Genomic DNA, 16,850 nt, shown 5'->3' with positions numbered 1-16,850 from the left:
ACGTAAAATTTTAAATATAATGTCTTAGAAAACCCGAAAGGAAAAAGTCCAACGGACTCAAATCACGTAACCTAGATGGTCATCTGATCGGTCCGTCTGTTCCTATCCACCTATCTCCTAAAATTTCATTAGTATTATATTATCATACGAGTATATATTGTGCATTTAGAATAAAATTCATATTTTTACAACAGATATGAGTTTTGTAAAAGTAGGAATTATAGTTTTATATGTATTTTCATAGCCAGCCATATTAAAAAGGAAAACATATAATTTATAAATAAAACACGCCGTATCTCCTGTGTTTGTGAAAATAACTATAATATGTGATATATTGCTAAAAAGCAAAACAATCTCTATTTTTTTAGGCCATGGTCAGCTACGATTTCCATTAAAAAAATATATAACTTTGGGTCATAACTCCGAAATCTTAAGATCTATTAAAAATCTAATACTGGCATTCAATTCTACGCCAAAGAATTAGTCTTCAGCAGTTTTCACTTTAATTCAAACTAATTTAACACCTGAGATACAGTCATGCTTAAATGTGACAATAACAAGAAACGCCCTGTAACTCAGAAACAAATGAAGATAACAAATTTCTGATTTGACAGTCGAGTTTGCCATGAAAATCGAGCTCGAGAACGTCGTGTCAGATTTATTATATCTTTAGTAGTTTCTGAAATACCCTGAATTCCCATCGAAAATAGACCATCCTGTATACTATTGAAGATTTTGATAAATCATTTGCCATAAAAAAGTTTTGTACCTCATGTAACCTCCTTTCTCGTAAGAAATACGATGTATTTTAATATCAGGTAGGTTCACCCAAAATCCGAGACCGAGAGAACAGTTTTTTTGTTATCAATAAATTTCACTTGCAGTGGTTATGGATATGATCTAACAAGTAAAATGTTATTATTAATACATTCGAGGATTTTCAACAAACTCCGATGCAAGAAGCATATTAGATTCAACTTCACAGATGTATATGATGGATTGGGTCAAAGAAATTATTTATTTAAATAAAATCATTAATTTATGTGTAACAACTGTATTTATTCTAGCTAAGTATATAATTTAAAGCGTAAAAAGTGTTCTTTAAGTAAAGAAATAATGTTTCAAAAGAATCCTCTATTTTATATTAACAATTTTATATATTACTGCGAGAAAACTGTTACTGTTAAAGAAACATATTTTTCAATAAAGTGCAAATATATTTAAGTCAAATAAATTTATTTTCCATTAAAATACACCCGTCACTGGAACAAACGCCTGTCTTGGCTCTTCTGGGGCTTAGAGGTATAAGGGTGTGGGTGCTAATAATAATATTAATTGTTGTTCTATTAAACACTTAACGGGTGTTAGCAGCACTTCCGTTCTCAATAATTTAAAATTAAACTGATGGGACTAAATATTTCAACTGTTTATTTTCCTTTTTTTTATAAATATTCGTGCTGAGACATATAAGATAGATACTATAATATTTAAAGAACTATGTTTTTTTTTGTCACTGCCGGTTACAAAATTACCTTAGCCTTAGCTAGGAATCTATAACCTGCCCTCGTTGTTCTCGGGCTATGTCGTTCAGAAACGGAACCGCTATCAGAATCACCAGAACTACCCTATATTGTTAGAAAAACTTTACAAAGTAGTGTCTGCAGTCTAATTAAATTATATTGTTCATACCTATGTAATCGATATATGCAATACCGTGGCTTTAAATCTAATACTATCCTTCTAACATCAAGAGTTACTCAGGGGTCCATACTTGGACTTCTGTTTGTTATCTTTATTAATGATAATGGGGAGGACCTTTATCAATGATATTGGGGATATTGGATATTGGGGATATTGGATATTGAGGATATTGGGGATATTGGATATTGGGTACATTGCGGAGGAGTTTGATGTACAATACCTACAACATGCTGAAGATTTAAAATTATTTTGTCAGATTAATTCTGTTTTGGTCTGTGAAAATTTTCAAAGTAATATTTTCTCATTGATCAATAAATCAGTAAAAATGCTTTTTCGGTTTCTCACCAAAGCTGAAACAAAAGCAAACATATTCTACATTATAATAAAAAAAATAATATTCCTTCTTGAATGCAAATTGTTAGCCAATTAGCTAAAAACTCAAGAGATAGAAGCACTAAAAAATGTTAATGTTACAGTACTGATATTACAATTTTAAGTTTAAATTATTTTTATATATACTTTATGTATTTATACTAATAATATGATTCTTTTACGTATGTATTCAATTTTTTCTTATCAAAAAAACTGTTGTCTATGTATTGAAAAATTCCCTTTTTTACATTTTTTATAAAGCGGAGTACAGCTTAGCTACAAATTCCAGACAGCGAATTTTCTTTTATTCTTTTCACATTCTCTAAAGTAGAGACACGTGTTTGCGTTTCCACCTTTGTATTGTGCTCAAAATTTAATTTAAAAACTACAGGCCTTAGTAAGTAGGTCACGTCCCTTTTACCTTATAAAAGATGTTAAGTATATCCTTTTGTTTCAAATTTTTCTTATTGAAATGTTTATAGATACAGGTATTTTAAACTACAATAGGTACTAAATTATTAATTATATTTATACAGAGCGATCCGAAATTAGCTTACAAGAGAAAAAGTTTGAAGTACAATGTTTTTTCGGATTGTTATGCCAAGTAGGAATCTCTGACGTGCCCTTGTTGTTCTCGAACTAGGTTCTGTGGAGGCAGACCCGCTAACAAAACCCAGAGCTGAGACTAAGTCACGGCATTTAAATCTGAATCATCCGTAGATTAATTTTCGAAAGTGAAATAGTATATTATATACTTTTTGTTTATGCATATTTGGTTAGGCAAATATAATTTTACAAAAGCTCCTATGACCAATCCTTTTGTCGCAAGAATTGCTTTGATTATTTTTAAAAAAAATTTCAAACACCCAAGTAAACAAAAAAAAATTAATGAAATTTTGACTACATAAATTACCTGTTTGTTTGAAGTTCTTGTTTTTGTTACAATCGTACGCTTTTATTTTAGAGATTAAAGATATAAAACTGTTTGAAGAAGCCGTTCTCCTTGCTGCAATTTACAAAAGACCTAAATTAAAAGGTTATGTGAGCAATAAAGCATAAGTACAGACGACGATGTACTACTAAGGCAGTAAATAGAGCACACATTCTTATTGTTATTGCATCAAGTGGGCGACCTTCAGTGTTGTAACAGTTACCAGCTTTTTTCTAGCCGTTAGTAAAGTAATTTTTATAAATGTATAAAATTCCCTGAATATATTATATGTAAACATTATAGAACATTAAATATTTTGTGAAATTTAACGTTTAACGTAAACTGGGTACACTTTATATTCGTAATAAACGGCATTTTCCATCTGAAGCAAGAGGTTCCAAGGCCTAATATTGAGAGATACAGGCGAATAAATAATTTATTTAAGTTTGTTTACACACTCAATTTCATGTATTAAAGTGTGCTTTAAGTACCAAAAAAAATATTTTATAACCGTTATTTCTAAAGGAAATTTTATATCTACCACTCTCTGAGAGTGTTTAAGGTAGTAGTGTAACAATATTTCTTCAATTCTTGAAAACAAAAAAGTCTGCCACATTATCCATTTATTATAAAAGCGTTTCTGGGTTTACGTTGAAAATAGTTCCAAAAATAAGGATCTATATTATACAGGGTGTCCACACTTATTGCACTATTGCTAACTCCGTGAGTATTGGAGATACGAAATCGATTAAATTAGCAAACTACCTAGTAGCATTTTTCCTATTGATCGAAAAAACAATTGAGCATCGCGTTTTCGTAATTTTTTAAAAAACATGTTTTTTTTTAATTAATAATAATAATAATAATAATAATAATAATAATAATAATAATAATAATAATAATAATAATAATAATAATAATAATATTATATTTACATATTTTAAAAGAAAAAAATATTGTGGCCAAAAAAGTATTACTCTCTTCAATTGAAAAATAAAATTATGTACCCTAATAAACAACAACAAATTCATGTTTACAGCCTACTTATTCTAATCTCGTTTGCTAAATACATTTATTTGGGATAGTCTCGGATAATTCAAAGTATAATTTATATGGCTGGTAAATTCCCAGAAAACAAAATATATTTATTAGGGCAGGTACTAAATGTAATTGTAGCGTACCGCTTCAGAAGTTTTTCACATTTATTTCAATGAAATACATGTCAGTAACGTCAAAAATGTAAATAGTAAAAAAAACTACAACTAAGTAGGTTAAAGTTAAGTTAATAAATGTTTAAAAACGTTGCCTTCTTGTTCAATACATTTCTGAGCCCTTGCGATAACACTGCGCGCTGCAGTTTTGCTATCAATGCTTTCCAAAATGTTTCCACTGCTATTTTCTAATTCTAACACATTATTGAAAAATTAGATTCATCGGACCACAAAATGAACTTGTAATTATTTGGACGTTGATTAAAAAAATGTAGTAATCAATTGCAAAAAAAACAATCTTCTTTCTGCATCTCCAGTTACGAGGATATGTACCCTAATCTTTTTAAAAGGATAATATTTATTTTGTGCTTCTTTAAAATCTTGTGAACTCTAGTTTTCTTGTCATCTAATTCTCTGGTAATATCTGTGATAGATTTATCTGGAAACGTTTCATAATAAGCTAACACATTGATTTCTGTTTCTTCGTCTATTACAAAAACTTTTTTCCCTTGTTTTCTTAAATGTACGAGTAGCTTCAATATTTTTAAATTAGGTATCTAAAAATATTATTAATGAAACAGAAATAGGTTACACAGACCAGTGGATACAACAAGTATCCAACAAATTATTAATTTGACAGTTGTTGTTACAATATGATTTTATTGTTGTCATAGCACTGCCAGTTTTTTTTACTGTTTACATTTTGACACAACTGACATGAATTTCATTGAAATAAGTGTGAAAAACTTCAGAAGCCTATTTCTTATTTATTGTTCAATTGAAGACTAATACTAATACTAATACTCTTTTGATCACAATATTTTTTTTAATATGTAAATATATACAGGGTGTTCCATTAAAAAAAACATGTTTTTCAAAAAATTACGAAAATGTGGACACTGTATATTCTAAATAATTTAGTTATCTTAATATTCAGATAACTTAATTTTATTTAAAAGGAAAAAAAGAAAAATTGAGAAATAGGTAGAATTTCATCTATCTTGGTTAATTTACTTAAACAATTGTATGATTTCATTTGACGACTCTTTTATGAAAATTTCTACAATTAATTTGAATTAGCCTTAACTTTACAGTAATGTGAAAGGTGCAAGGGCTGACAATAAGAAATATGTAATTTTTAAAAGAAATTTAGTAGATTGGGCAAATAATGGTTAGAACCCAGAAATATTATTTGAAACTTTTTGTTTTCAATAAATAACTCTTAAAAGCTTTTTACGAACGTTGTGAGAAAGTTTTTTTTTTTTTCAATAGAAGGTACATGAAATATTCATACGAGTAATTCAACACGCTTTATATCCTTGCGTCTATGAAGAAAAGGTGCTTTGAAACCCTCGACCTCCGTTAGGGGAACAAGGCCACAGAGATCGAGCACTGTTTCACAATAAACACTGTATCATTCCTTCTAAAGGACTGATATTAGTTATTCGTGTCTCGTAGTTTATACCATAACTCAGAGTCGTACACGAAACTCATACATTTTCATTACATATACATAAAACACATTACTAAAGTTATTTTTAGTGTAATATATATTATAATAATAATATGTTGAAGATAGTATTTACCTACAAAAACATTTTTAACTTTCCAGTGACCGTTTCTAAGTTTCGTCCTTGCTTCATGCTTTAGCTTATGCCTTCTTGATAAAATTTAAAACAAATAATTCTTAAATGACTGTGATTGACTTGTTACCAAGGAATAGTCAGGAATTTTCATATTATTTCATATACTAGAGGTAAAAACTGTGGTTGTATCTACATAATTGTTATAATAGATTTTGGATATGGCAACAAACAGTTCCTGCCTCTTCTTATAGTTATCCAATGGTGTACAATTTTCGCATAAATGAAATTGCTAAAAATCATAAACATTATTTAATTCACAATATATTGATATGCTAAACGAATTTTATAAAACACTAAATTTATTATTACACAAATACGTACCGTAACGAAAGAATATTCTAAACATTATCCTGTTTGGTTTAGCGGCAAAATTATTTATACAACTAAATTAAAAAATAAACTTTAGCGTAAATATAATTCTACAAATAATATTGATGATTACAATGGTTTTAGACAAATAGGAACTGAAGTTAAATCTTGCATTAGTTTGACCTTTAAAAATTATCAAAACTCAATAGTCCTCAAATCTGTCTTCAAATCCTAAAATATTTTGGTCCCATTTTGATTCAAGATCTAATTCTACCTCTATTTCATCCTGTATGAGTTATAATGGTATTCTGTTAAATAATCCTTCTGATATTGTCAATGCTTTTACCAATTATTTTTCTAATTAATTTTTACCTATCGCAGTCTTAGTACGCCCATATTGCCCTCTGTTGGCTTTAATACTCTGTGTTTTTGAGGTTACCGAAGATGACATAACAAATGCTATTAAGAGAATGAAAGATAATTTTACAATAGGACCTGATTTAGTTGCGTTTTTAATGAAAGACTGTAAAACAATTTTCGCAAAACCTTTAAAAACCATATTCAATCCTATAATTACATATAAATAATATCCACAAGTATGGAAAAAGTCGCGAATATGCCTCGTTTATAAAAAATGTACTAAGAACGACATAACTAACTTCCGGCCCATAGCTACTATAAATAACTTCTCAAAAATCCTAGAAATAATTTTACACAATCGACTTTATTTTCATATTGAAAAATCAATATCTCCGTACCAACATGGATTTATAAGTGGTCGTTTAACTACCTCAAATCTAGTTGAGAAAACCCAATTTATTGCTGAAGCTTTGGATGCAGGAAGTCAGGTTGATGTTGTGTATACCGATTTTTCCAAAGCTTTCGATCGGCTTGATCATAATTTATTAACACTGAAATTGGAATCATATGGTACCTCCCCTACTCTATTATCTCTGTTTAAATCTTATTTTAGCAATAGGTACCAATTTGTGCAGTATCGTGGCTTTCGATCGTCGAAATTATATCAATCTTCAGGAGTTCCGCAAGGATCAATCTTGGGGACACTGCTGTTTGTTATTTTTATTAATGACTTAACTGATGTCAACTATTTACTTTATGCGGACGACCTGAAGTTGTTCTTGGATGTTAAATCTTCTACTGATTGTACTAAATTACATGATAATCTTGACAGATTACACAATTAGTGTTCGTGTAATAATTTACATCTAAATGTCTAGCAAATCTAAAATTATGTCTTACAGTCGACGTAAAACTAATTAAGATTTTGATTATAAAATTGGTGATTTGGTAAATAGAGTTACGCAATTTACTGACATTGGTGTTAGACAGATACTAGATTATCATTTGACGAACACATTAGTTTAATAACCAAATCTGCTTATATGAATTTAGGTTTTATTTTGCGTAATTTTAAGGACTTTCAAGACTGTAAAGGTTCTAAATATATTCTATACAGCATTTGTGCGTTGCAAACTTGAATATGCATCGGTTGTTTGGAGTTCTATTAAGAGAAAGTACAACGGAGATTTTTAAAGACTATTGATTTTATTACTCATGGATTTTATCCTTTTCAAGAAATATTGCATTCTTGTTTTAATTTTAATAGTCTCTGTTGTAGAGAATTATGTTTTCAATCATACCCCTTTTTAAAATTATAAATAACATTTTAAATGCAGACTCGTTAGTTTCAAGAATTTTATATCATGTTCCTAGACTTAATTCTAAATTTCACTCTGCTTTACAATTACCCACACCTCATGCCAATTTACTAATAGCATCTCAAATGATTTTCAATTATCAAAAGTATAAAGATCGACTTGATATATTTTTTCATTCAACGAATAAAATAAAAAAATTGTTTGTCCAGCAAATGTAATCCTTATCTTGTCTGTTATTGTTTATACTTAAGTTCTTTTTTCTGGATTTAAATTTTTATTGCTTTATTTTGTGTAGTGCTAGTATTTTTATATTTAATGTTAGTTTGTATTTTTTCTTTTTAAATTTTGTTAAGGTTTTCTGATTTACTTTATACTGTAATTGGAACTTTGTCCCGTTGGATATTGTAATTTCTAAATAAATAAATAAATATTGATAACAAAACATCGATATTAGCCGACAATATTTTACTCAATTTATAAATATCCATATTTTCCAGAAGACAAATTTCCAAATAAATAATTACATAAAATATAAAGTAAAACAAAACACTTTTACTTGAAAAATCTGAAAGAAAAATCATGTCGTTCTGACTTACTTATACCAGCTTTTTCTTAAAATTATCGAAATTAAACACAGCAGGTGTAGTACCACTGTACCCAATTATAATATTCATATTTTTCATGCTACCTATAACAAGTTTACTTGAAAAATCATTAATTTTCCTAATATTCCATATCTGCCCCTTTGCTAGAACACCCAACTTTGCGCTACCCTCTTTCGACGACCGTATCTCGAACATAATAATATATTTTTATTTACAAATTGACTCATATTGTGTTTCATAGCCGTATCCTATTTCCATCATTCTATGATTCCACTTGTTTGTTATTTTATCTCTGTCAAACTTTTTTTATTGTACAACAAATACGCAAAAAGTCGATGTGTACAAAAATGATACAAACGAAAACATAGCAATGTTTAAGTAGTTGTAACGTAAAATACCTACCTTCCAAAGACTTTTATACTGATTTGAATTTATAAATATTTAATGTCTTTAATAAACAAGCAATGTTTGTGATATAAAAACATCATGTAACCTATTCCATTCTTCAATTATTTTACTCAGTAAAAATATATCTATTTAATTTCTACAAGAACATATTTTTCGATTAAATAAATTTAAAACTATAACAAAATCGTATAAGCGACACCAAAATCCTAATTCAAAAGAGTCGTAGCTCAAAATAGGTACCACTTGTTTTAGGGTTTCTGGTCGAGACTTCTCGAAGCGAGAATTCCCGGGAAATCTGGCCTTACTCGAGACGAGAAAAAAGTGTCGAGAAATCGAGAAATTTAAAAATCACGCGCGTCTTAAGTTCTTGACTGAAGTTCGTTTCGTTCATGCGTTCAATTCGTTTCTCGACAAATAACTGAGCGGTTAAAGTGGTTTCTCTACCAGCTCATGATTTATTTATTTTAAGTTTATAAGGCTTTAGTTTACTTTGATGATTCTTTTTTTTTTAATGTACACGATGATTCACTATATTTTGACTCCCTTTAACTTTTTTGTTTTAAGAGTTATAAAAAAATGTGAAATACAAAAGTTGCACGATTTTTTATGAAGTTTTCGAAAATGATAGTAGAAAAACAAATGAAGTTCAAACAAAATGGCCGCGGATGTTAACTTTGTTAATTTAAATGGAACACCCTGTATATTTTTACATATTTGGATAGAACGTTCCTTGTCGAGCATAGTCATATAGGATTTGTTGGGTCCATCTCTAATAATAGGCGAAATAATATTAAATAACGAAATGATGTTTTTTTAAGACATCTTGTAATTGTTAGACCTCTTTCAGGCATTTCTGCCTTTTTCCAACTACGTAAGGATTTAGATTTAGTTGTAATATATTTTGACATATCGGACATTGATATAGTCCAAAATGTGTATAGGTATTTTAAGTAAATCTCACTAATTAGACCGTGTGAGGCCAATTACTCATGGACAATCTTATATATGGTAGGTCGTGACAGTGACAGGTAGTAATGTCATGATAATATTGTTATTGTTTGACAGTTTGTATTAGTATTTAATTAAAATAGGTTACACAGAAGTAGAAAATTGACATATTATTAGGAATTAAAATAAACTATGGAGAATATCGTAACTAATCTATCTTAATTCCTATAATATTTAAATTTTCTACTTTTGTGTAACCCTTTTTAAATAAATAATAATACAAACTGTCAAACAATAACAATGTTGTCATAATATTACCTGTCATTGTCATGGCCTACCATATAACATTGTCCATGAGTAAATAAGCCCCTCACGGACTAATTAGTGCGATTTAGTTAAAATACTTATACCCATTTTGGACTGTCAATGTTCGATATGTCAAAATATATTGCAAATAAATCTAAATCCTTACGTAATTGGAAAAAAGGCAGAAATGCCCGAAAAACGTCCAACAATTACAAAATATTTTATTTTCTTAATAAAAAACGTTCTTTTCGTTTTTTAATATTATCTCGCTTATTGTTAGAGATGGACCCAACAAACCATATATGACTGTGCTCGACAGGGAACGTTCTATCCAAATGTGTAAAAATATACAGGGTGTTCCATTTAAATTAACAAAGTTAACATCCGCGGCCATTTTGTTTGAACTTCATTTGTTTTTCTACTATCATATTCGAAAATTTCATAAAAAATCGTGCAACTTTTGTATTTCACATTTTTTTATAACTCTTAAAACAAAAAAGTTAAAGGGGGGTCAAAATATAGTGAATCACCCTGTACCTAGTTATAAGTCTGTGTAGAAATTTTATTATAAGCAGATACCTAATGTTGAAGTGATAAATTAATAGGAAGAACGCTTCTGTATCTTTAAATTAAAGCTTGTTTTTTTTAAGATTTCTTCGGTTAAATTCCTTACTTACTATTTATTTAATTAAAAGACTGCATGATTAATGATTATTAATAATTATTATTGGAAGAAAACTACGATTCAAAAACATTGAAATAAACATATAATAAGTATATTGAAAGTGTTTAATAAAAAAACAAGTTAAAGGTTTTTAAGAAGAAACTCAAAGTTTAATTTAGTTTTGTTAGTAGAAGTAGAAACGTAAGTAATTAATAAAAATACTGGATAAATAGTAAATGTTAATGATTATTGTTAAGTATAATGTTTATATTTCGCATTGCAATACCAAAATTATGACTTTTTTAAGTTTTAGAAATTTCTTGAGAATTCGAGAATTCCCGGGAATTCCTAGTCGAGAATTCTCGAGACCCGAGAAAAAAATAGGCCGAGAAATCAGAAACCCTAACTAGTTTGCAGCATAACAAACGCTGCATATAACTTCTTTCCTTATGTCTTGAAGTACCAGTCTTTGGAAAATTATTGAATGTTGTTTAAAGTGCATAAATGCCACAAAATACTCGTGATAGGAACGTTAAACGTATAACTTTTGTGCTTACACAATGTTTTCTCATTTTCTGTTCGGAAAAATCAAATAATTGACCGAATGGGTATCACGTTTATAAAATTCACAATTTGGAGTATTTGCCTGAGCGTCACACTGAAAACAGATTTTATTTTATAGCTCAAATTGTAGTAAATGTAGATCAGAACCTTTTTCCTTTGGGCAGACGAAAGTCGGTTTGTCAGTAATGGTTTGCCAAACAGGCCCAACTAACACTACTGGTCCATTGAAAATCCCCACATTGTAAATCCAGTCCACAACCAAGGCCTTTTTGGAGCAAATGTATGGTGCGGCATCATCGGTAGGTATGTAATTGGGCCTTATTTTTATGAACATACATTGAACAGCGTTAGTTACCTAAATTTCCAACCAGAAGAACTTCCTGCACTTCTGGAGAATGTGCCTTTGCAGCTAAGGAGAAACCTACGGTTTCAGCACGACGGGGCTCCACCCCACAATGCCAGGATTGTGTATAAAAATGGATTGGGCTTAATGGCCTGGAAAGTCACCAGATCTAACACCCCTCGATTTTTTTATGGGGGGGTTTTAAAAAATAAGGTTTACAAAACACATTCGTGAGATATTAATCATTTGAAAGCAAAAATCACAAACGCTTGTAATGAGTTAAACGCTGTAATGTTAAGAAGTCAGGCGAAGATTGGATAGGTATGTGTCTTGAAATAAGAGGGTGTCATATAGAGAATATATTGTTATACAGTGTGTTAAAAAAAGAGTGTAAAATATTTAAGGAGGTAATAGTATGAACCAAAATAAGCAGAAAAGTCTTAATAAACATGGATCCGCAAAGTAACGGTTGCGGAGATATGGACCACTATTCGTTTTTCAAACATTTTATTTTATGAGGAATAAACCGACAAAGGAAGCTTTTAACAAACAAAAAACAAAGTTACAGAAGATGTTCAAAGTGCCCTCCGTCCATTTCCAAGCAGGCACGACATCTTCGTCTCAACGATATTCGAACTCTTTCGAAAACACCCTCCTTGGTTTGGATTTCTTGACACTTTTGATTAATCCGTAGCTCTCCAGGTTCCAGGCTATTTGCAGGAGTACCATACACTAATGTCTTCAAATGTCCCCAAACAAAGAAAACTAGAGGGTTCAGATCAGGCGATCTTGGAGGCCATAAAACAGGTCCGGCCCTTCCTACCCATCTATGTGGAAAAGTTTGGTGTAAATGCTCTCTAACGGCCATGGAAAAATGGCAAAAACAAAACCACATTTGTTGCCTCTGATTCAAAGGAATGTCTTCCAAAAACTCATACAGTGTGTTCTGAAGAAAGTTGAGGTAAGCAGCGCCTGTTAATCGGTTTGGTAAAACAACAGGACCTAGAAACCTGTCACCTACAATACCCATCCAAATGTTTAATGAAAAACGTGCCTGATGTCCAGATTCTATTAGAGCATGAGGATTTTCGTCGGCCCAAATATGTGTATTGTGAAAATTAAACACTCCATTTCTTGTGAACCCGGCCTCATCAGTAAAAAGAATGTTTGCAAGAAAACGAGGGTCTTCAGCATCATGACGTAGAAACCAGCGGCAAAAAACCAAACGTGCTTGATGATCATTTATTGGATTTAAGACCTATACTCGTTGCACATGGTATGGATAAAGCAGTTGCTCGTGAAGGATTCTCCAAACAAGAGGACCACTAATTCCTACCTCGGCTGATATTCTCCGCACACTCGTACCTGGATTCTGCTCTACCAGTGCTAGAATTTCTTCTTCTGCTCTAGGAGTGGATACCGACCTTGGTCTTCCGGATAAATGGCGCTGTTTGTTCAAGGAACCGGTATCACGCAATCTTTGGTGAATTCCTCCAAACATGCATTGTGAAGGAATCTGACTTGGATAACCATAAAGACGTCGCGCTTTGGTGGCGTTCCCATTAGCACGACCATACATGAAATGCATGTCTGTTAATTCTGCGTTAGAGTAACCAGCCATAGCGAAAGAAAACTTGTGCACTGAGAACAACTATCAAATACGTACTGTTTATTTCACTAAACATCAACCAACTATTATAAGAAAATACACAACGTTTTTGCAAAATAATAAAAGGGGCTAAAAAACATAAAACATTCCATATCTCCGTAACCGTTCCTTTGCGGACCCATGTTTATTGAGACTTTTCTGCTTATTTTGGTTCATACTATTACCTCATTAAATATTTTACACTCTTTTTTTAACACCGTGTATGTATGTAGTATGAAAGCGTATGCCTCATTTTTTTAGGTTTAGTTATTGTTATCATCACCTTCTGTTTTAACTGTATTAAATAATTATCGAGTTTAATTCTTTTATTTATTCTTAATGACGTTTATACACTTTAAACAACGAACATTCAATTATTTTCCAACGACTACTTGATCCTTCCACCGTTAATGTGATTTTTAGCTGGCATTACATTCGAGACTTTTTAGGACGATATTGCTTATGACTTTTAAACGGGAAGTAATATAGAAAATTTTCTCTAATATTTTATTTATTTATTTATTTATAAAGCCTAGTGTTACATACACATAAAAGTGTTTACACGCGTCCAAAAAAAAAAAAGAAAGTGGTAAATAACAATACACATAATGATAGCAATCAACTAACTGTTATACAAATATACATAAACAACATATAATTAAAATAAATAGGATAAACGACATACTACGATTAATGATAACATTCATATTCGAGCTACATTACTGTCAATAAAATCTTCAAAACTATAAAAGGCATTTTTTATTAAGTATTTTTTTATCCTTGATTTAAAATTATTTTCATTAAAATTTAAATTTAAAAGTTTATTAGAAAAAACGAGAGCTTTTTAACAGGAAAAAAATTTGGGTATGTTTCTGGAAAAAATATAATTGGTGACGTCACTATACATAAATTCTCTTTCTTGCACTTTCGCATGATCCGTCCGCCCATTCCTGAATCTATATTTTTCTTTTATTTCCTGCAGTGTAACCTCTCTCTCAGATCATTAACATGTTTGTGTTATGGTTTATTCGATATTTGCTCTATTTTTGATATTTTCATTGTTTGCTATAGTTTATAATGTCCCAGACAATGCCTATATGCCCACTTCTAATAGAGCAGGTGTCTATGTGGGAATTATTACATATTTAAAAAGAAAAACATAAAATTAACTTCAATCAATTGTAACGCTTTCTATAATTTTTATATTTAAAAATGTTTTGCTTTTTCTGAGAACAACAGCTCTAGACGGGGCGCCAAATTTATAGAAAGACTATATACATGTAAATACCACAGCTTTACTATTCGGTGTTGAGTAACATTTGGAAGAGGAAATATATGTCAGTTTTACTACAATTGCTGTCGTATTCTCCTAGGCGTATTTTACGTTTTTATCGATTTACTGAAAGGTTTGACGATGCTATTGGGACAAGGAAAAACTACGCACGAAAATTTCGGCGATCCGAGTAAACTCATTTCCTCTGGTAAACATCATAAAACGCTGACATCGGAAAATCCGAACGAATGTATTTCTTCCACAGGATACACAGCATAATTAGAAATAGTTTTGTTGCATCGGATGGTGGAAATAGTTGTTATTTTTTTGGAGATATGTGTAGCTATACGTTTTACTTTAACAACATGACAAATACAAGTTGAGTCGTTATGGATGAAATTAGAAATAAGAATTTTAGTCAGTATACAGGGTTCTTCACGGTAAGTGGCCTATTTGACCTTTCAGAGGAACAATATGACTCTGAAATTTTGTTTACGAGGATTATCAGATATGTTCCCTTCAATGAAAATAATGCCATCAACGTATACGGTATAACCGGAAGAAGCTGTCAACTTCGTTATTTTAAATGGAACATCGTATATATTATTGCATTATCGCCAAGATAAATCAGATATAAGTCAAAATTGTTAAAGCTTCCCTGTACCTAAATCTAGCCATTTTCAAGATAATCGACATTTATAAAAATTTTGACAGATGCAAGCGTTTCGAAAATTCTTTATATCTTTCTTCGTTCTGGGAACTTTGACTTGCTTTTCGGAATACACCAAGAACATTACCTTCCCCTATTAAAATTACCTGAGGAAAATTATACTGAGTGTCCCATTTTCACGTTACATTTTGAAAACTTAAAACCGACAAAACTTTTTAAATTCAAATTCTTTTTTCACCGATATAGGCATTGTAGGGGTTACGGTTTCAATTTTCTCAGATATTTGCGGTTTACTTACATTCTCAAGAATATTACCCTAAAAATATCATCAAATGAGCCTTGAAAGGCACATATTGGTACTGTCATTCAGTATTCTACAAGTATCAAGTATTTGCTCGAAAAGAAAAATGCAAAATAATTATTCTAATGAAGATATTTTGAATTTATTTTATATCCGCGGAACATTCACCGTGAATCAAAATTATTAGCTGTATTTCTGTGATTTGGTATCTTGCATCTCAAACAAACATAACAACGCTTAACAATTTAAGTTATTGATAAACTGTCAATTGAGCTTTGCAGTGTTTAATTAGTAAAAGTGGTGAGTGGAAAATTTAAGTATACAACATTATTGCAACTCTTAAAATGGAGTCATATTCAAACATGGAAATGGCAGACTTTACGTACGGCCATGCGGCTGGAAATGTAGCGTTGTGGCAACATTAGTCTTTTATTTGTTATGGTAAACAGATTTCTGTAATTTTTGGCCTAATAACTTAAAGAGCAGAGTAATTTTCAAGTTCAATTTACTCGAAAACCATTGGAAATATGGATTTGGACAAAGATAATATTTTTTACGTAAAATTATTAAGATTTTATAAATCTGTAGAGAAAATTGTAAAAAAATTGAAATAAAAAAATTACGGGCCGAAAACCTCCTTTACCATCCTAAATGGGACGCAATGATTTGCATGTCGAAAAACGGAGTAGCCCATGTTATTTAACGTAAAAAGTTATGCAAGACCCATAAATTTTTTTCTATTTATTTGCGACCGTTTTGTCAATAACAGTAAAAAACCAGTTTTGTTTGAGCCCGTTTAAGGGCATATAACTTCCTAAGAGTGCGTTTTAGGGCACATGTTAATAGGAACTTTTTGGCTTATTTTAATGAGTTATAAACGCAGCAGAAGTTTGGAACCCTATTTTAGAAACACCCTGTATGTTAAACAAACCTTTAATAATTTTATTTCTGGTTACATCTCATTAATGAAATTATAAATTTATTATTATTATTATTATTATTTTATGCATTATAATCAGATTGGCCAGTTTCGAACATTCCTTTTTAAACTTTGTGAAAGATGGTTTCCCGAGGGCTGAACTGTCTAAAGTAGCGAAAGAAACAGGATAAATCTAATAAATGTTTATAAACAAAGTCAAATTGTTTTTAGGTACTTCAGAATTTTTCTTACCTGCTCGTTCGTCATGAAACAAAGGACAAACAACTGCAAAAAATATTATATATAAAACTGCTAAAACTTTCCAGACTGCCTTTTACCACAAAATTGACAG

This window comes from Anoplophora glabripennis, unplaced genomic scaffold, assembly GCF_000390285.2.
Source record: "Anoplophora glabripennis isolate ALB-LARVAE unplaced genomic scaffold, Agla_2.0 scaffold173, whole genome shotgun sequence".
NCBI lineage: Eukaryota > Metazoa > Arthropoda > Insecta > Coleoptera > Cerambycidae > Anoplophora > Anoplophora glabripennis.
The sequence above is the reverse complement of the archived record's forward strand: the minus strand, read 5'-3'. Positions refer to the sequence as shown.